At 48.9% G+C, this 20,007-nt stretch overlaps 1 protein-coding gene and 1 pseudogene across 1 annotated transcript in view; one reads left to right on the top strand and one right to left on the bottom strand.

The window, feature by feature from the left end:
* The window catches only part of LOC147091836 (uncharacterized), a 1,030,142-nt gene that overhangs the window by 538,383 nt on the left and 471,752 nt on the right, over positions 1-20,007 (bottom strand). The window lies entirely within an intron of this gene.
* On the top strand, positions 15,200-16,692 carry LOC147091850 (uncharacterized; annotated as a pseudogene).

Below are 20,007 nucleotides of genomic sequence, written 5' to 3'. Positions count from 1 at the left end.
AATGTAGGAGGTATGATCAGTAAGTTCGCAGATGACACGAAAATTGGTGGAGTGGTAAATAGCGAGGAGGGAAGCCTCAGGCGACAGGAGAATATAGACTGGTTGGTTAGATGGGCAGACGTCTTGAAGTGCTTTACAGCCAATGAAGTACTTTTGAGGTGTAGTCACTGTTGTAATGTGGGAAAGAGCAGGGGAAATATCCCTGGTGTCCTAGCCAATGTTTATCCCTCAATCAATGTAACAAAAGGATAATAGCAAAATACTGCGGATGCTGGAAATCTGAAATAACAACAGGAAATGCTGGAAACACTCAGCAGGCCAGGCAACATTCGTAGAGAGAGAAACAGAGTTAACAAAAAGATAGATTATCTGGTCATTATCACATTGCTGTTTGTGGGAGCTTGCTGTGCACTATTTGACTGCCGCATTTCCTACATTACAACAGTGACTACACTTCAAAAGTACTTCATTGGCTGTAAAGCACTTTAGGGTGGCCGGTGGTGGTGAAAGGCGCTATAGAAATGCAAGTGTTTCTTTCTTCACTGGTCTCACCAGCGACCTCTTCTGGCTGATGGTTGATTGACAGACGATAATCCACGCATGCGCACAGGGAGTGGCGGTTTGGGCCGAGTCTGGCACTGCGACCCCTCCCGGTCACCAAGGGCAATAACTGCGCATGCCCAGAGGGGGCCAACCCCCCTCCCCAACTCGGAGCTGCACCTGCGCGGTCGGATCCTGCCGGACGGAGTCGGCACGGGCCATTCCGGGGAAAGGCCTTGGTGTCGGCTCCAGAGTCGCGATCGGTGACGCAAAGTGAGTTTTCTCCGCTCCGATTGGGTGGAGAATTGCGCGGGGTGGGGGAGGAGGGGTGGATCGGGAGAGAATATAGAGAAATAGAAAAACCTGAGAGTCCACAAGGCCTCGTGTGGTGTATGTGCCTTTAAGAGCCCCTGTGTACTGTAATGCCGGTAGTGGCCACTCGGGCTATATAAGCCTGTATAGTGTCTTGTATCTTTTAGTTCACCTCCAGACTTTGTTCAGTAAACACCTGTTAAACCAACTCCTGCATTCCGTGTCTCCATTAACACATGGACACAACAGGGGCGACGAATTGGAAATGGACTTACTTGCAATTCGGCAGCACCTCAAGGCGATCGATTCCTCAGACGAAGGTCGAAGAAAAAAAAAACTGGTTTCACCAGCTAGCCGGGCTGGTGGCAGGTACTGCAATAATCCTTCCTGGGCGGCGGGCTGGGGCTCGATCGGCTGGCTCTGCAGCGGGGCTGAGCAGCGAAGGCGGAGGCAAACAGAGACGGAGGGTGGAGCACTCTGGAGACGGCCAGCGCTGCAAAGCAGGTCGGCGTTTGGACCAAGCAGAGGGAGGGAAAAGTCCCAGAGAGTCCGGCAGGAACGAGTCTCCAACTATTAAAAATATCTGTATAAATAAAAACCGCAGAGAACAGCGTTGGCAGCAGCGGGAAAGCGCGGGAGGTGCCATTTTTTTTCTCGGCAGGGAAGAAAGGAAAGCGCGGGAGGCGCCATTTTTTTTTTCAGGATGCCTAAGACTGGCAATATTACTGCTTTCGATAGTGATGTAGAGGATTGGACCACATGTGGAAAGAGTGGAGGTATATTGCACAGCGAATGAAATAGAGGATGATAAAAAGGCATCGGTACTTCTAAATCTAATGGGCGCAAGGACATACAGGCTGTTACGAAACTTAATCACTCCAGCCAAACCGATGGACAAGAATTTTAAGGAGATTGTTGATACCCTACACTGCCAATTTGGGGCAGGACTGGCAGATTCTCTACGAGACAAATTCGTCTGCGGTCTCTGAAGTGAAGGAACACAAAAAAGGCTACTTTCTGAGAAAGATTTGACACTGGACAAGGCTTTTAGTGTGGCTGTATCATACGAAGCAGCAGCAAGAGGAGCTGCAGAGATACAGCAAAAGCAACAGGACTTCAGCACCCTTGAAATGACATGGGGTTTCGAGAGATGTTATCGCTGCGGCAGATCCACCCATTACCAGAGGGACTGCTGGTTCAAGGACAAAGCATGCAGGCAATGTGGGAAAATGGGACACATTACACGTGTATGCCGATCTGGAATCAAAAAATCCACAGACAGAAAAAAAATCAATAAGGAAAAGTACCGAAAGGTACAAATGATGACGGACAGTAGCTCCGAAGACCAGAAGAGCGATAGCGACTCCGGAAACAAGAGACTAAGCTCTCTCAAATTACATAATGTAATTGCCAAAGAAGATTACCAGACCATTTGGGTTACCCTCACGATAGCGGGGTCCCCAGTTAAAATGGAGCTAGATACAGGATCAGCTCTGACCGTCATAAGTCGACGGGATTACGAGCGGCTATTTCCGCATATACCTTTGAAAGACACATCCATTATCTTGAAGACATATACGGGGCCGAAAGTATACCCCAGAGGGAAAATAAGGGTGCCTGTTGTATACAACGGCAAGGAAATACAGAAGTTGTATTTATACATTCTGCAAGATGGTGGTCCACCGCTGTTGGGACGTGAATGGATCAGGAAGATACGTTTAGACTGGCACTCCATTCAGGCACTGACGGTGACCAGTGATAAAAAAAATGATGATGAAGACAAACCTGAACGATTAAAAGACATCTTGGCCAACGCCAAAGAAGTGTTTCAACAGGAACTAGGAACCTTAAAAGGCGTCACCGCCTCAATAAAAGTGGAAGATGCGGCAATTCCCAAGTTTTTTAAGGCCAGGCCGGTGCCATACGCAACTCGTCCAGCAGTCGAGGCAGAGCTGGAGAATTTGGAAAAGGCAGGCGTGTTATCCAAGATAGATTGGAGCGAGTGGGCAACACCCATTGTCCCGGTCATGAAGAAAACATTGAATAATGATAAACCTGAAGAACAGAGAAAAATTTGCATCTGTGGGGACTTCAAGGTGACTGTAAACCCGATCCTTCACATGGTACAGTATCCTCTTCCGAGGATAGAAGATATTTTTGCCTCACTATCCGGAAGGAAACGTTTCACCAAAATTGACTTGGCACAGGCATATCTACAGATGGAGGTTGAGGAGGCCTCTTTAAAAAGTATCTCTCGATAAACACACACAAAGGCCTGTACCAGTACAATCGATTGGTTTTCGGAGTAGCATCAGCTCCAGCTATCTGGCAAAGAGCTATGGAGCAAGTCCTGCAAGGGATTCCGGGGACCCCATGCTACCTAGACGACATCCTTGTAACAGGAGAAAATGACAACGAGCACCTTGCCAATTTGGAGCAGGTCAAAAATCAAATCAAATCAACTTTTATTGTCATTGTCAGTGCACAAGTGCAGTACAACAAAATGTAGGCTTGCGGCTCCCGAGAGTGTACATTTGGATTAAGACATTTAAACATTCAACATACATTTGGCTTGTAGTATATTAACATAAATATAACCTAATAAAGTGCATTGGCAGATGTGCTGGCTTTAGAGTTTATTTGTGAAGTTCAGTAGGATGACAGCCCTGGGAAAGAAGCTGTTCCTAAATCTGGTCGTACGCGTGCGAATGCATCTGTAGCATCTCCCAGATGGCAGGAGGGCGAACAAACTGTGGCTGGGGTGGGTAGGGTCTTTGATGATGGACCGTGACCTCCGTAGACAGCGTTTCTGGTATATGTGCTCTATGGTCGGTAGCCGGGTGCCGGTAATGCGTTGGGCAGTTTTGACTACCCACTGCAGGGCTTTCCGGTCATAGCTACAGCTGCCATACCATACGGTGATACAGTTTGTCAGGATGCTCACTAGGCTGAGAGACCTGGGCCTACGAGCAAATCGCCCTAAGTGCGAATTTTTCCAGAAACAAATATATTGTGGCCACATAATTAACGAAGAAGGGTTGCATAAGTCACCTGAAAAAATTGAAGCGGTCATAAAAGCCCCAGCACCTGAAAATGTCTCACAATTAAGGTCGTTCCTCGGATTGATAAATTACTATCATAAATTTTTACCGAACTTGTCAACTGTTCTGCACCCTCTTAACGAACTGCTACAAATGGGAGTAATTTGGAAATGGAACGAAGACTGTAAAGGTGCCTTCCATAAATGTAAAGGCTTGATCACGTCCAAGGAAGTTTTGGCACATTACAACCCATCACTGCCAATCAGACTGGCGTGCGATGCATCCTCTTACGGCGTAGGAGCGGTATTATCGCATAGATTCCCTGATGGCTCGGAGCGGCCGATAGCTTTTGCGTCACGCTCATTAAACTCAGCTGAGCGTAACTATGCCCAGATCGACAGGGAAGCACTCAGCCTGGTATGGGGAGTAAAGAAATTCAACCATTACCTACACGGACAAAAATTTACCTTGTTGACTGATCATCAACCCCTTGTCTCCATATTCAACCCTAAAAAGGGCATTCCCATTATGACAGCGCAAAGGCTACAGAGGTGGTCCCTTTTTCCTAGGGGCACACCAATATGACATAGAATACAAAGGATCAAAACAGCATGGAAATGCTGACGGTTTATCGCGTCTACCGTTGCCCACAGTAGAAGAGGCACCTACAGTGGACCCAGTGGAAATGTTCCACTCAACCATAGTGGAATGTCTACCAGTAACAAATTCTACCATTGAAAAGGAAACGAGAAATGACCCGACTCTCTCATGAGTCTACGATTTAACGGTGAAGGGATGGCCAGCACATGGCGAACCACTGTTGCCAGCATTCTCGCAAAGAAGAGAACAGCTGTCAGTGTGCCGAGGAACCTTGATGTGTGGATCCAGAGTGGTGATTCCACCCAAACTCCAGGATAAAGTGCTAAAGGAGCTTCACGAGGGGCATCTGGGTGAAGTGAAAATGAAGAACCTAGCCAGAGCGTTTGTGTGGTGGCCAGGTATCGATGGAGACATCGAAGAAATGACCAAGGGCTGTCTAGGATGCCAGAAGGTCCAAAATGCTCCACCACAAGCCCCTCTACATCCATGGGAGTGGCCCTCATCTCCATGGCAAAGGGTACACATCGACTTTGCTGGTCCATTTATGGACTCAATGTTCTTAATCGCGGTTGATGCACACTCCAAGTGGCCGGAGGTAATAAAGATGTCCTCCACCACCACGGGAAAAATCATCACAGTATTAAGGACCATATTTGCCAGGAATGGGCTGCCGGAACAGATCTGTTCTGATAATGGACCACAATTCGTGTCCGAAGAATTCAGGAAGTTCTTAAAAAACAATGGTGTTAGGCACTACACGTCCGCCCCATACCATCCCGCCACCAATGGATTGGCTGAAAGGTTTGTCCAGACCTTCAAGAAGGCCATAAAGGCCATGGGTAATGAAGACATAAATCTACAACATAAGGTAGATAACTTCTTGTTTGCCTACAGGAATGCAACACATGTGGTTACAAACCAAACTCCCGCCATGATGTTTTTCAATAGAAGACTAAGATGCGGGCTGGATTTGACCAAGCCAAACATCAGAAGGGACGTAGAGAACCGGCAATTTCAAGGCATGAATGAAAGGCCAACTAGAACCTTCCAGATAGGTCAACAAGTTTTGGCCCGGGACTACCGTACCGAGAAATGGCAGCCTGGAACTATTTGCACACGACTAGGACCGCTGATGTATACCGTGGACATTGGAGAAAGCATAATAAGGTGCCATGCTGACCAGATCATAGAGTCATCCAAAAAGGGACAACCAACACCACCACTCTATACGCCTAATGATGAAGCAGAGATACCCATAGTATCTACCGCCGATCCGGTGATACTGGAACCAGATGAACCCGACACTGGCATTCAAGCCGAATCGACCTTGCTAAAAGAACCTACTACACCGAAAACTACTACACCACCAAGGCGTTATCCGGACCGAGTCAGGAAGCCTCCAGAGAGACTGACTTATAATTGATTAACTGCAGCAAATGTGTAGATTATTGTTCTTGTACACATGTTAATAACAATTACTTAAAATGTTATGTACTGGTTGTCTAAAAGGGGAGGAATTGTGGTGTATGTGCCTTTAAGAGCCCCTGTGTACTGTAATGCCGGTAGTGGCCACTCGGGCTATATAAGCCTGTATAGTGTCTTGTATCTTTTAGTTCACCTCCAGCCTTTGTTCAGTAAACACCTGTTAAACCAACTCCTGCATTCCGTGTCTCCATTAACACACGGACACAACACCCCGGACCGAGCGGCGTCAGTTGGATGGAGCACGTGATGATCTCGGGGACACGTGACCCGGGCCTGATTGATGGGAGCTTCTGACCAATAGGGAGCGAGCCGGCGGCGGGTCCTCCAACCAATCGGGGAGCCCGAGGGGCGGGACTAGCGCCGGCTGATTGTCTGATCCGCAGGGCAGCGAGTTTCTCCAGTCCCTTGTTCAGGGCCTGGGGCCAGGGGAGGCTGTGGGCCTTTATTCCCCTCATTGGACACAAGGCTCTTTGGCTCACAACACACTGGCTCAGATTTTAAAAATGTTTCATTCACCAGAAAATGACGAAGTACAACATTAAATAAACCTGGAATGAAAAGCTTGTATCAGGGATGGTGACCATGAAACTATCAGATTGTGGTTAAAACCCATCTGGTTCACTAATGTCCTTTAGGGAAGGAAATCTGCCATCCTTACCCGGTCTGGTCTATATGTGACTCCAGACCGACAGCAATGTGGTTCACTCTTAACTGCCCTCTGAAATGGCCCAGCGAGTCACTCAGTTGTATTCAGAAGGTGGCTCACCACCACTTTCGAGGGCAATTAGAGATGGGCAATAAATACTGGTCTTGCTGGCGATGCCCACATCCTGTGAATGAATTTTTTAAAAACACACAGTGGACAGCTTAAGAACATAAGAATTAGGAGCAGGAATCAGCCATCCGGCCCCTCGAGCCTGCTCCGTCATTCAATAAGATCATGGCTGATCTTCGACCTCAACTCCACTTTCCCACCTGATCCACATGTCCCTTGATTCCATTGGAGTCCAAAAATCTATCTCCGCTTTGAATATACTCAATGATTCAGCATCCACAGCCCTTTGGGGCAGAGAATACCAAAGATTCACAACCCTCTGAGTGAAGAAATTCCTCCTCATCTCTGTCTTCAATGGTCGACCTCTTATCCTGAGACTATGCCCCCTATTTCTAGACTCTCCAGCCAGAGGAAACAACCTCTACCCGATCAATTCCCCTCAGAATCTTATGTTTCAATGAGATCACCTCTCATTCCTCCACGTCCCAGCAAACGCTCCCAGGGCAGGTACAGCACGGGTTAGATACAGAGTAAATCTCCCTCTACACTGTCCCATCAAACACTCCCAGGGCAGGTACAGCACAGGTTAGATACAGAGTAAAGCTCCCTCTACACTGTCCCATCAAACACTCCCAGGGCAGGTACAGCACAGGTTAGATACAGAGTAAAGCTCCCTCTACACTATCCTATCAAACACTCCCAGGGCAGGTACAGCACGGGTTAGATACAGAGTAAAGCTCCCTCTACACTGTCCCATCAAACACTCCCAGGGCAGGTACAGCACGGGTTAGATACAGAGTAAAGCTCCCTCTACACTGTCCCATCAAACACCCCAGGGCATGTACAGCAAGGGTTAGATACAGAGTAAAGCTCCCTCTACACTGTCCCATCAAACACCCCCAGGGCAGGTACAGCACGGTGTTAGATACAGAGTAAAGCTCCCTCTACACTGTCCCATCAAACACTCCCAGGGCAGGTACAGCACGGGTTAGATACAGATAAAGCTCCCTCTACACTGTCCCATCAAACACTCCCAGGGCAGGTACAGCACGGGTTCGATACAGAGTAAAGCTCCCTCTACACTGTCCCATCAAACACTCCCAGGGCAGGTACAGCACGGTGTTAGATACAGAGTAAAGCTCCCTCTACACTGTCCCATCAAACACTCCCAGGGCAGGTACAGCACGGGTTAGATACAGATAAAGCTCCCTCTACACTGTCCCATCAAACACTCCCAGGGCAGGTACAGCACGGGTTCGATACAGAGTAAAGCTCCCTCTACACTGTCCCATCAAACAATTCCAGGGCAGGCACAGCACGGGTTAGATACAGGGTAAAGCTCCTTCTGCACTGTCCCATCAAACACTCCCAGGGCAGGTACAGCATGGGTTAGATACAGAGTAAAGCTACCTCTACACTGTCCGATCAAACACTCCCAGGGCAGGTACAGCACGGGTTAGATACAGAGTAAAGCTCCCTCGACACTGTCCGATCAAACACTCCCAGGGCAGGTACAGCACGGGTTAGATACAGAGTAAAGCTCCCTCTACACTGTCCCATCAAACACTCCCAGGGCAGGTACAGCATGGGTTAGATACTGAGTAAAGCTCCCTCTACACTGTCCCATCAAACACTCCCAGGGCAGGTACAGCACGGGTTAGATACAGAGTAAAGCTCCCTCTACACTGTCCCATCAAACACTCCCAGGGCAGGTACAGCACGGGTTAGATACAGAGTAAAGCTCCCTCTGCACTGTCCCCATCAAACGCTCCCATGGCAGGTACAGCACGAGTTAGATACAGAGTAAAGCTCCCTCTACACTGTCCCATCAAACACTCCCAGGGCAGGTACAGCACGGGTTAGATACAGAGTAAAGCTCCCTCTACACTGTCCCATCAAACACTCCCAGGGCAGGTACAGCACGGGTTAGATACAGAGTAAAGCTCCCTCTACACTGTCCCATCAAACACTCCCAGGGCAGGTACAGCACGGGCTAGATACAGAGTAAAGCTCCCTCTACACTGTCCCATCAAAGACTCCCAGGGCAGGTACAGCACGGGTTCGATACAGAGTAAAGCTCCCTCTGCACTGTCCCATCAAACAATCCCAGGGCAGGTACAGCACAGGTTAGATACAGAGTAAAGCTCCCTCTGCACTGTCCCATCAAACAATCCCAGGGCAGGTACAGCACGGGTTAGATATAGAGCAAAGCTCCCTCTGCACTGTCCCATCAAACACTCCCAGGGCAGGTACAGCACGGGTTAGATACAGAGTAAAGCTCCCTCTACACTGTCCCATCAAACACTCCCAGGGCAGGTACAGCACGGGTTAGATACAGAGTAAAGCTCCCTCTGCACTGTCCCATCAAACACTCCCAGGGCAGGCACAGCACGGGTTAGATACAGAGTAAAGCTCCCTCTACACTGTCCCATCAAACAATTCCAGGGCAGGTACAGCACGGGTTAGATACAGAGTAAAGCTCCCTCTGCACTGTCCCATCAAACACTCCCAGGGCAGGTACAGCACGGGTTAGATACAGGGTAAAGCTACCTCTACACTGTCCGATCAAACACTCCCAGGGCAGGTACAGCACGGGTTAGATACAGAGTAAAGCTCCCTCGACACTGTCCGATCAAACACTCCCAAGGCAGGTACAGCACGGGTTAGATACAGAGTAAAGCTCCCTCTACACTGTCCCATCAAACACTCCCAGGGCAGGTACAGCACGGGTTCGATACAGAGTAAAGCTCCCTCTACACTGTCCCATCAAACACTCCCAGGGCAGGTACAGCACGGGTTAGATACAGAGTAAAGCTCCCTCTCCACTGTCCCCATCAAACGCTCCCATGGCAGGTACAGCACGAGTTAGATACAGAGTAAAGCTCCCTCTACACTGTCCCATCAAACACTCCCAGGGCAGGTACAGCACGGGTTAGATACAGAGTAAAGCTCCCTCTGCACTGTCCCATCAAACACTCCCAGGGCAGGCACAGCACGGGTTAGATACAGAGTAAAGCTCACTCTACACTGTCCCATCAAACACTCCCAGGGCAGGTACAGCACGGGTTAGATACAGAGTAAAGCTCCCTCTACATTGTACCATTAAACACTCCCAGGGCAGGTACAGCACGGGTTAGATACAGAGTAATGCTCCCTCTGCACTGTCCCATTAAACACTCCCAGGGCAGGTACAGCATGGGTTCGATACAGAGTAAAGCTCCCTCTGCAATGTCCCATCAAACAATCCCAGGGCAGGTACAGCACGGGTTAGATGCAGAGTAAAGCTCCCTCTGCGCTGTCCCATCAAACAATCCCAGGGCAGGTACAGCACAGGTTAGATACAGAGTAAAGCTCCCTCTGCACTGTCCCATCAAACACTCCCAGGGCAGGTACAGCATGGTTTAGATACAGAGTAAATCTCCCTGTGCACTGTCCCATCAAACACTCCCAGGGCAGGTACAGCACGGGTTAGATACAGAGTAAAGCTCCCTCTACACTGTCCCATCAAACACCCCCAGGGCAGGTACAGCATAGGTTAGATACAGAGTAAAGCTCCCTCTACACTGACCCATCAAACACCCCCAGGGCAGGTACAGCACGGATTAGATACAGAGTAAAGCTCCCTCTACACTGTCCCATCAAACACTCCCAGGGCAGGTACAGCACGGGTTACATACAGAGTAAAGCTTCCTCTGCACTGTCCCATCAAACAATCCCAGGGCAGGTACAGCACGGGTTAGATACAGAGTAAAGCTCCCTCTGCACTGTCCCATCAAACACTCCCCGGGCATGTACAGCACGGGTTAGATACAGAGTAAACCTCCCTCTACACTGTCCCATCAAACACTCCCAGGGCATGTACAGCACGGGTTAGATACAGAGTAAAGCTCCCTCTACACTGTCCCATCAAACACTCCCAGGGCAGGTACAGCACGGGTTAGATACAGAGTAAAGCTCCCTCTGCACTGTCCCATCAAACACTCCCAGGGCAGGCACAGCACGGGTTAGATACAGAGTAAAGCTCCCTCTGCGCTGTCCCATCAAACACTCCCAGGGCAGGCACAGCACGGGTTAGATACAGAGTAAAGCTCCCTCTGCGCTGTCCCATCAAACAATCCCAGGGCAGGTACAGCACGGGTTAGATACAGAGTAAAGCTCCCTCTGCACTGTCCCATCAAACACTCCCAGGGCAGGTACAGCACGGGTTACATACAGAGTAACGTTCTCTCTGCACTTCAGCCAATGTCCCGACTTCCTCCATCACCATCTCTGGGAATGTTCTGTCCCACCAGCAGGACAGACCCACCAGGGGTGGTGGCACAGTGATGTACAGTCCAGAAAGGAGTGTCCCTGGGAGTCCTCAACATTGATTCTGGAGCCCATGCGGGCTGCTGCTGATGGCCCACAGCACCTCATGGATGCCTAATTTTGAGCTGCTGGATCTGTTCTGAATGTACTTTGGTGTCAAAAACAGGAAGGCAGATTATTATCTGAACGGTAATAGATTGGGAGAAGGGGAAGTGCAACGAGACCTGGGTGTCCTTGTGCACCAGTCGCTGAAGGTTAGCATGCAGGTGCAGCTGGCGGTTAGGAAGGCAAATGGTATGTTGGCCTTCATTGCGAGTGGATTCGAGTACAGGAGCAAGGATGTCTTGCTGCAGTCGTACAGGGCCTTGCTGAGACCACACCTGGAGCACTGTGTGCAGTTTTGTTCGCCTTATCTGAGGAAGGATGTTCTTACCATGGAGGGAGTGCAGCGAAGATTCACCAGGCTGATACTTGGGATTGCAGGAATGATGTATGAGGAGAGATTGGGTTGATTGGGCTTATACTCGCTGGAGTTTAGTAGAATGAGAGGGGATCTCATTGAAACTTATAAAATTCTAACAGGACTAGACAGACTAGATGCAGGAAGGATGTTCCCGTTGGCGGGGGAGTCCAGTACCAGGGGTCACAGTCTAAGGATAAGGGGTAAGCCATTTAGGACAGAAATGAGGAGGAATTTCTTCACCCAGAGAGTGGTGAACCTGTGGAATTCTCTACCACAGAAGGCAGTAGAGGCCAATACATTAAATATATTCAAGAAGGAGTTGGATATATTTCTTCAAGCTAAAGGGATCAAGGGCTGTGGGGAGAAAGCAGGGACCGGGTACTGAATTTGGATAATCAGCCATGATCGCATCGAATGGCGGAGCAGGCTTGAGGGGCCGAATGGCCTACTCCTGCTACTATCTCTTTTGTTTCTATGTTTGTATGTTTCTATGCTTCAGTTTGAGCTGGAGTGGAGATGGAGGAGAAGCTGCTGGGTTTAACCGCCAGTACTCCTGAGCCCAGGAGGACCCAACAATTTCCAATGTGAAACTGTCAAGGGAGGTGGATTCTAGGGGAGATTAGGTTGTTACACAGACACTGTCCGTACAATGTAAAAGAGTATTGTTTCAGGAACAAGTATTTCTGTACAGGCTTTTAATCCAGTTTACATCTACAGATTTGTTTTAATTCATTCTTGGGATGTGGGCGTAGCTCGCAAGAGCAGCAAATATTGCCAAACCCCAGTTTCCCGCTGAGAAGGGGGTGGTGAGTCGCCTTCTTGAACTGCTGCAGTCCGTGTGGTGAAGGTGTTGTGGTGAAAATAAATTCACATCTAAACCGTGTAAAAGTAAAAAGATGCAGTTTATTATCAGAGCTCTGGGAGAAGAGTCTCAGACCCCACGGTCTGTGCGAGCACCTTCTCGTTCTCTCTTGGTTGGTACAGCTTTTTATTCTATTTTCATCCAATCACATTGTATTACAATAATCACCTGATCACATTGTATTACAATAATCACCTGATCACATATGGATTCTTTTCAGTATTAATAAAGGTTAGTTACATCTTACTATTGTAAGAAATCACACAACAGCAAGTTATAGTCCAACAGCTTTATTTGAAATCACAAGCTTTCGGAGCACTGCTCCTTCGTCAGGTGAAGTGGAGAGATGCATAAAAACACAGCTTATATAGCCAGAGAATAATGTCAGATGTTTACAGGTAATCTTTCAAACTGCCATTTATCACACCTCGGCAATCACAGCAATCAAAAAAGTGTAAATGGTGTCCAAACAGGTCAGTCAGGAAAACATTACATCAAAGAACAATGAGGTGGGGTCACAAGGGGTCAAATGTTGCAGATGCTGGGGTCTGTATGAAAAACGGACAAAGACGGACACCTCAGCACTTCACTCTACCGCAAGCCCACGGACAACCTCACGATGCTCCACTTCTCCAGCTTCCACCCTAACCACGTTAAAGAAGCCATCCCCTATGGACAAGCCCAGCGAATACACAGGATCTGCTCAGACGAGGAGGAACGCGATGGACACCTACAGACGCTGAAAGACACCCTCGTAAGAACGGGATATGATGCTCGACTCGTCGATCGACAGTTCAGATGGGCCACAGCAAAAAATCGCATAGACCTCCTCAGAAGACAAACACGGGACACAACCAACAGAGTACCGTTCATCGTCCAGTACTTCCCCAGAGCGGAGAAACTACGCCATGTTCTTCGCAGTCTTCAACATGTCATTGATGATGACGAACACCTTGCTAAGGCCATCCCCACGCCTCCACTACTCGCCTTCAAACAGCCGCCTAACCTCAAACAGACCATCGCTCGCAGCAAATTACCCAGCTTTCAGGAGAACAGCGACCACGACACCACACAACCCTGCCACAGCAACCTCTGCAAGACATGCCAGATCATCAACACAGATACCATCATCACACGTGAGGACACCACCCACCAGGTACATGGTACATACTCATGTGACTCGGCCAACGTTGTCTACCTCATACATTGCAGGAAAAGATGCCCCGGAGCATGATACATTGGCGAGACCATGAAGACACTGCAACAACGGGTGAACGGACACCGCACAACAATCGCCAGGCAGGAGTGTTCCCTCCCAGTCGGGGAACACTTCAGCAGTCAAGGACATTCAGCCTCCGATCTTCGGGTAAGCATTCTCCAAGTCGGCCTTCGAGACACACGACAACGCAAAATCGTCGAGCAGAAACTGATAGCCAAGTTCCGCACCCATGAGGACGGCCTCAACCTGGATCTTGGGTTCATGTCACGCTACATGTAACCCCACCTGACGTCGGGTCATCCAGACTCGAGTCGTCGTTGGCTTGTTCTCTCCGCACAGATGCGGCTGGACCTGTTGTGATTTCCAGCAAAAAAAATGTTTGTCTGTTTTTTTGTTTTTCATACAGACCCCAGCATCTGCAACATTTGACCCCTTGTGACCCCACCTCATTGTTCTTTGATGTAATGTTTTCCTGACTGACCTGTTTGGACACCATTTACACTTTTTTGATTGCTGTGATTATTTCTCTGCCGAGGTGTGATAAATGGCAGTTAGAAAGATTACCTGTAAATATCTGACATTATTCTCTGTCTATATAAGCTGTGTTTTTATGCATCTCTCCACTTCACCTGATGAAGGAGCAGCGCTCCGAAAGCTTGTGATTTCAAATAAAGCTGTTGGACTGTAACCTGGTGTTGTGTGATTTCTTACATTTGTCCACCCCAGTCCAACACCGGCATCTCCACACCACATCTTACTATGTCTTTGGTCACAGGTCAAATTCCCATGACCCCTATATTCTGCTGTGTCTACAATTTTTAGCTAAAGCAGCATATTCCTTGTCACTTACGCAAAACGCACATATTCTGTCTGGTCCCACAACTGCGTCATATCTTGGTTTTTCGAAGCTTCTCACATTGTTCTTTGTTTAGTTTTGCCTTTTTACGTAAGTCAATTTTTGTGATATTTCTTATCGCAACCTGGTTTCTTTTCATTCTTATTCACTTTCACATGACCCCACTCCTTTGTTCTGATTTTAATTTTGCTGGCATCACTTAAGTAGTGGTCACCTCGGCTGTCTGAATTCTCAGAGGGTTCATTTAACCCCTTCAAAGGTATTCCCACAATGTTGTTCGGTAAGGAGTTCCAGGATTATGACCCAGCAACGATGAATATATCTGAGTCAGGATGATGTGTGACTTGGAGGGGAACTTGGAGGTGATGGTGCTCCCATACAACAGCTGCCCTTGTCCTTCTAGGTGGTGGAGGTTGTGGGTTTGGGATGTTCTGTCAAAGTTCTGGTCGAGTTGCAGATGTATAAAGTTCCTTTCCTTCGCCCCCTCCCCCTCCACCTCCCACTCCCACTCCCACCTCTCTCTCTCTCTCTCTCTCTCTCCTCCCATAGAGGCCAGAGTCTTGTGTAGGCCCAGACCAGGTGGCGGATTCCCTTCCCTGAAGGACATCAGTGAACCAGTTGGGTTTTTATGTCAATCCCGCAGCTTTCATGGTCACTTTTTTCTAGTGCCGGCCCCACAATTGACCAGATTCATTGAGCTCAATTTCACAACCTGCCTTTGTTTTCTTGTGGGTTGTCTCTCACGCTCCCTGTTTTAAATTAATTTTACAGGGCACTGGAAGGGGAGGATTTACAGACAGGAAACTCAAACCAAGCATCACGTCAAGATCTGACAGAGTCACTCGACTCATCGGATCTGAATATCATCGGCCTCTGAACATGGAAGCAAAAAGCACCGTTCACAGCGGGGAGAAACCGTACACGTGTTCTGTGTGTGGACGAGTCTTCAGCCACCCCTCTGGCCTATCGAGACACAAGCGCATTCACACCGGGGAGAGGCCATTCACCTGCTCTGAGTGTGGGAAGGGCTTCACTCACTCATCTGACCTTCAGACACACCAGCGTGTTCACACTGGAGAGAGGCCGTTCACCTGCTCTGAGTGTGGGAAGGGATTCACTCAGTCATCCAACCTGCTGATACACCAGCATGTTCACACCGGGGAGAGGCCGTTCACCTGCTCTGAGTGTGGGAAGGGATTCACTCAGTCATCCAACCTGCTGATACACCAGCGTGTTCACACCGGGGAGAGGCCGTTCACCTGCTCTGAGTGTGGGAAGGGATTCACTATTTCATCTCACCTACTGACACACCAGCATGTTCACACTGGAGCGAGTGGGTTCACCTGCTCTGAGTGTGGGAAGGGATTCACTCAGTCATCCCACCTACTGAGACATCAGCGTATTCACACCGGGGAGAGGCCATTCACCTGCTCTGAGTGTGGGAAGGGATTCACTCAGTCATCCCACCTACTGACACACCAGCGTGTTCACACTGGGGAGAGGCCGTTCACCTGCTCTGAGTGTGGGAAGGGATTCACTCAGTCATCCAACCTGCTGAATCATCAGCAAGTTCACACTGGGGCGAGGCCATTCACCTGCTCTGAGTGTGGGAAGGGATTCACTCGTTCATCCAACCTGCTGATTCATCAGCGAGTTCACACTGGGGAGAGAACGTTCACCTGCTCTGAGTGTGGGAAGGGATTCAGTAATTCATCCAACCTGCTGAATCATCAGCGAGTTCACACTGATGAGAGACCTTTTAATTGCTCGGATTGTGGGAAGTGCTTTAAAAGTTCCAGGGAACTGATACGCCATCAAAGTGTTCACACTGATGAGAGACCGTTCAGGTGCTCTCACTGCGGGACTGGGTTCAGGCGATCATCTGAGCTCATGGTACACCAGCGCACTCATACTGGGGAGAGGCCATTCACCTGCTCCGTGTGAGGGAAGGGATTCACTCTGGCATCCAAACTGCTGGCACACCAACAAGTTCACACTGGGGAGAGGCCGTTCACCTGCTCCGTGTGTGGGAAGGGATTCACTCAGTCATCCAACCTGCTGACACACCAGCGAGTTCATAAGTGACTGCAGGGGTTGGATTCTGCTGTTATTGCTGTTGTTAATCACATCCAGGACTGAACCATGTTCATTCTGACAGTTAGGGTTTGTTTCTGCTGATGTTAATAACCCCTATAACTGGGCTGGAGTTTAATATTCTGGATAGTTGTCAAATAAACCAGCTTTGTTTTAAACACATTATTGTAGATTTTCTTTTTTCCCACCTGAGTGTTTAGCATCACCTGGCTGGAGCTCAAAGGACAATCTGGGGGAGGATCGTATGGCAGGAACAGAACTCCAGCCTGGACACAGTCCTTCAGGGCGACACTGAGAGGGGCAAACGGCACTTTGGTCTTTCTTCTCTCTCTTCACTGACAGCAATGTTGCCGTGCGGGTTAATCTCGAGGCGTGTGAGAAATGTGTCCCAGCCGCTCTCTGCCATGGTTCAGAGCTCCTAGGCATGGAACAGAAGGATCCTTTAGGAATGTACCCCAGTGCTTTTTGTTTAATGGCCTTATTAACCTGTGTTGCTACTTTTAGTGATTTGTGTATCTGTATCCCTGGAACCCTTTGCTCCTCCAGTCCATTTAGACTCTTAGAGGGAAATTTGGTGGCGCCCCCTTTGGGTCACTAACGTCACTGGGGATAATTTTAGCCCCCCAAAAAAGTTAGCATCCCTGTGCATTAAATTCAGTGGTAGTGCCCCAAGCAGGAGGCGGGGTGCTACTGGAAGCGCTCCCCTCCCTCTTGGGGCGCTACCAGTGAATTTCCCAGCACTTCGTGTAACAGCGCCACGCCCGTCGGCACATAGCACTGTGTCATAGCAGACCTCCCTCCTTGACTAACGGGGTGGAGCCTAGCACTGCACACACCGGGGCCCTGCTGGACCACCGGGGAGTGGGGTGTCAGATCAAGTGGAGCGCCGGGCTGAGCGATCGCGGCTGACACCCCAAAGAAGAAAGGGGAAGGGGGCAGGTGCTGTCAGTTGACCAAAATAAAAAGTTGCCGCCCGACACCTGCCCTTTAAGTGGTGCCGCCACAGCTGCAGGAACAGCCCCTGACCCTGTCGGACATATCGTCCGGCGATAGGTCAGGGGTCGCAACCCAAGGTTGCAGCCGGGGTGCTGCGCATGGCAATGACGTCATTGCCAGCGGTGCAGTGCCGCGGGGCGCTACCGTCTACCGCCGCCGCTAACTTCCCGCTGAATATCACGAGGCACAAAGCAACCCAATTTCACCCCCTTGTCCAAGTAGTGTGTGGCCTCCTTATTTTTCCCACCAAAACACACCACCTCACACTGATCTACAGTGAAATTCATTTGCCAATTACACGCCCATTCTGAAATTTATTAATACCTTCTTGCATTTTGTCTTCCTCAGTATTAACTCTACCTCCCAATTTGGTATCATCGACAAATTTTGAAATTGTTCTTCTGATTCCCGAGTCCAAATCGTTTCTGTAAATGATGAACAACAGTGGTCCCAGCACCGATCCCTGTGGAACACCACTTCCCAACTTTTACCAGTCTGAGTAGATGCTCCCAAACCCTACTCTCTGTTTTCTGTTTTGTGACCAGCTTGCTATCCATAAACTGTATGTAAGATCGACAAGATGACCCAGGTCAGGCCGTGTGGAGGGAAGGGCCCGGCAGCAGAATGGATGGAAAGATGGCTACAAAACAGAAATCAGAGGGTTGGAGTTAAGGGAAGTTTGTTGCGATCTTTCCATCCATTCTGTTGCCTGGCCCTTGACTTCACACGGCCTGACCGTGGTCATCTTGTAGACCGTACATACTGCAGACACAGTGCACCAGTGGTGGAGGGGGTGGATATTGAGTCCTGTGGCAGGAGCGCTGATGAAGTGGATTTCTCTGTCCGTGAGTTTTGAGGCATCGCTAGTGGCGTTTTTCACCTCTTTCCACCTTTAAAAAAAACCTTGCTGCCAGTTTATTAAAGCCATTAACAGCCGCTCGGGTGGAACACACCAATAAATGAGGCCTTGTTTCCCTCAGGATGACAGGCCTGAACCCGAGTTAGAAAACATTTAGTAATTAAACCAGACTGGGTGGGGCCTGAGGTGCGAGCTAGTGATGGAAAATTGGTGGCCAGCGTACTTCACACCAGGGCTGAGGACCCGGGGATTTGGGTTTCTGTATCATTTATTGATTAATTTAGTTTATTGCCCAATGTCAATCAGACTCTCAGGTAAGCTTGCTATCTGGCGGAGGCAGGGGTCCCCAATGGAGAGCTCTCTATGCAGGGGTCCTTCCCAGCACCATTGGGGATCTGGGGTGGAGACTGTTGCAGGGAGCTGTCGTGTGCAACAGATTAGAAGCTCCTTTCCAGACTCCAAGGCCAGATGTGTTTTCTGTGGCCTAGAGGAGTCCATGGGCCGTGTATACATTCAGTGTGAGAGGTTGCAGCCCCTGTATAGTTACCTGAAGGGGCTGCTCCTCAACTCTTGGTTACACTTTAGCCCCACACTCCTAATCTTTGCCTACCTGGTGCGGAGGGGGGTGGGTAAGTGGGAGGATCTTCTCCTGGACCTGCTCTTGGGCCTGGCGAAAGCAGCAATTTGTAGGTCCAGGATGGGCGGGGCCCATGGGGGGTCACTCTGGCTGCCTGCCTCTCTCCCATGGTCTTGTCCCTGCCCAGATGGCCCTGGAGAGAGAGCAGGCGGTGTCCACCGATTCACTTGATACCTTCCTCGACCGGTGGACACGGAAGGTATCAAGAGGCGATAATCGATCCTCACAATCACATTGTGATTGAATTATTAATTGTGTGTGTGTCACAAATACATTTCTTCTATTTTGATACAAAAGTTCTACTAGACATGTTAAACTACTAGTTATTTAATCAGGGCTGCAGCTGCTGAAAGGTTGACTGTCCTGAGGTTTGTGGCCAGAGCTGGCAGACGTGTTGTTCTGAAGTCTGATGTCTCACACCTGAAGAGTCTGTTTCGGTCGTGTTGTAATGACCTTTTCCTGTTGCCTGGTGTCAGAAATAGAAATCAAAGGGAGATGATGTCTCACTCTGTTAATCAACTCTTTGACACACTTCCATGCATTTCCTTCCTTAATTTACAAAGATCACAACTCCATTAGTGAACAATGGATTGCCAGTCTGTCACTTTTTAGTGAGGCTTGAAAGGATTCGCTGTGAAGCTACACCTGCCCATCTGTCTGTGTGTCACTGTGTTTGGATTGTGTTAGACAACAGTCCTAATATCTCACCTACATCCATTACAATGTTTGAATGTTAGATTGTACTTGGAAGAAGTTGCGTTTGAAGCTGACAATTCTGAAATTGGGAGCTGTTAATGATTTCTGTTTTTCACATAACTATACAGTGATTTGATCAGTCAAAGCAAATTAAAAGATGGCGATGCTATTTACTGAACACAACTGAATAATTCTACAAGGATGTAATCACAGTCTTCCTCGGTATTAACTACACCCCCAATTTAGTGTCATCAGCAAATTTTG

Source organism: Somniosus microcephalus, unplaced genomic scaffold (genome assembly GCF_052327205.1).
Source record: "Somniosus microcephalus isolate GS21.2 unplaced genomic scaffold, FLI_Smic_1.0 unresolved_chr3, whole genome shotgun sequence".
Lineage (NCBI taxonomy): Eukaryota > Metazoa > Chordata > Chondrichthyes > Squaliformes > Somniosidae > Somniosus > Somniosus microcephalus.
Note: the sequence above shows the minus strand (reverse complement) of the source record. Positions and strands in the feature narration are given on the sequence as shown.